General features: G+C 45.0%; 1 protein-coding gene across 1 annotated transcript in view; it reads right to left on the minus strand.

Moving 5' to 3' along the window:
- The window catches only part of LOC109883181 (CUB and sushi domain-containing protein 2-like), an 899,659-nt gene that overhangs the window by 26,123 nt on the left and 871,036 nt on the right, over nucleotides 1-2,500 (minus strand).

Raw genomic sequence — 2,500 nt, forward strand, 5'->3', positions numbered from 1 at the left:
ACAGACCGTTTAATGGCACAAGATGAGGCCTGTAAGAGTTACTATGGAAGTTAATGAACTGTTATACACACTAACTGTAGCGTCCCCAGAGCAACGAATATATCGAACAACTTACCAACCTAGACAGGCAACACGTCTCCCATGGCTTCACAACCAATCAGCTGCTGAAACATAAAATATCCCTTCCTAGACAGTTCTTATTATAGCCTACGGCTTCAAGCGGTCTTATAGGAAACAAACTCTGAGAAAATAACTTTCAATTCTATTGTAGTTGAACTGAGGTACAAATTACTGAGACACTTCCCTCCCAATGGAGACACAATAGCCAAAACATCTAGAAGATTCTAACTCCCCACTCACCATTTTTTTTTTGTGTGTCATCCTTACCCTACATCAGGCAATCTAGAGCCGTAATCTCACTGTCTGATTGATTGGTAAACTACTCAGTATCCTCGATGGAGACAGAAGAGCCTGTATGTCTACCCAGTTCCCTGAGCCTAGGCTTCTAACAGCCACAGCCTGAGGAAACTGTTGCTCCAGAAGCCGTATTTTACACAACAAGTGTCAAAATGGCTTACAATGACTCACACGCTGTAACTTCTATATTACTCCCCATAGAATTCAGCTTGTTGTTGGTACCAGGTGTATTGTTGGACTTTATGCTTTATGGGCTCAGAGGAGAGGTTTACAACCACATGGGCTCAGAGGAGAGGTTTACAACCACATGGGCTCAGAGGAGAGGTTTACAACCACATGGGCTCAGAGGAGAGGTTTACAACCACATGGGCTCAGAGGAGAGGTTTACAACCACATGGGCTCAGAGGAGAGGTTTACAACCACATGGGCTCAGAGGAGAGGTTTACAACCACATGGGCTCAGAGGAGAGGTTTACAACCACATGGGCTCAGAGGAGAGGTTTACAACCACATGGGCTCAGAGGAGAGGTTTACAACCACATGGGCTCAGAGGAGAGGTTTACAACCACATGGGCTCAGAGGAGAGGTTTACAACCACATGGGCTCAGAGGAGAGGTTTACAAACCACATGGGCTCAGAGGAGAGGTTTACAACCACATGGACTCAGAGGAGAGGTTTACAACCACATGGACTCAGAGGAGAGGTTTACAACCACATGGACTCAGAGGAGAGGTTTACAACCACATGGACTCAGAGGAGTGTTTTAAAAACCACATGGACTCAGAGGAGAGGTTTAAAACCACATGGACTCAGAGGAGAGGTTTAAAACAACAGCTCTGTGGACTCAGATGAGAGGTTTAAAACAACATGGACTCAGAGGAGTGTTTTAAAACCACATGGACTCAGAGGAGAGGTTTAAAACCACATGGACTCAGAGGAGAGGTTTAAAACAACATGGACTCAGAGGAGAGGTTTACAACCACATGGACTCAGAGGAGAGGTTTAAAACAACAGCTCTGTGGACTCAGATGAGAGGTTTAAAACAACATGGACTCAGAGGAGTGTTTTAAAACCACATGGACTCAGAGGAGAGGTTTAAAACAACATGGACTCAGAGGAGAGGTTTAAAACAACATGGACTCTCTGACCTCTATGTTTTCTTCGATATATACATGACAGTCTGCAATAGAGAAGCTACACTGAACAACAATATGGACACAACAAACTGTTGGTCCCATGTTTCATGAGTTGAAATAAAATATCCCAGAAATGTTCCACACGGACAGAAACGCAAATGTCTCCAAAATGTTTGTTTTACATCCCTGTTAGTGAGCATTTATCCTTTGCCAATATAATCTATCCACCTGACAGGTGTGGTGTATCAAGAAGCTGATTAAACAGCATGTTCATTACACAGGTGCACCTTGTGCATCAGACATAAAAAGGCCACTCTAAAATGTCCGGTTTTGTAACACAACACAATGCCACTGAACTCTCAACTTTTGAGGGAGTGTGCTATTGGCATGTTGACTGCAGGAATGTCTACCAGAGCTGTTGGCAGATAATTGAATGTTAATTTCTCTATCATAAGCTGCTTCCAACGTCATTTTAGATAATTTGGCAGTACGTCCAACCGGCCTCACATCTGCAGACCACGTGTAACCAGCCCAGGACCTTCACATCCACCTTCTACACCTGTGGGATCGTCTGAGACCAGCCACCCAGACAGCTGATGAAACTGTGGGTTTGCACACCTCATCTTTGATGACCGCTGGCACGCTGGAGAAGTTATTATTTACAGGTTTCAACCGGCCAGATGGCAGACAGCGTGTACGGAGTCATGTGGGCGTGTGGTTTGGTGATGTTAACGTTGTGAACAGAGTGCCCCATGGTGGCGGTGGGGTTATGGTGAGGGCAGGCATAAGCTATGGACAACAAACACGATTGCATTTTATCGATGGCAATTTGAATGCACAGAGACACCGTGATGAGATCCTGAGGCCCATTGTGGTGCTATTCATCTGCCGCCATCACCTCATGTTTCAGCATGATAATGCACCCATGTCACAAGGATCTGTACACAA

Source organism: Oncorhynchus kisutch, linkage group LG17 (assembly GCF_002021735.2).
Source record: "Oncorhynchus kisutch isolate 150728-3 linkage group LG17, Okis_V2, whole genome shotgun sequence".
NCBI classification, from domain to species: Eukaryota; Metazoa; Chordata; class Actinopteri; order Salmoniformes; family Salmonidae; genus Oncorhynchus; species Oncorhynchus kisutch.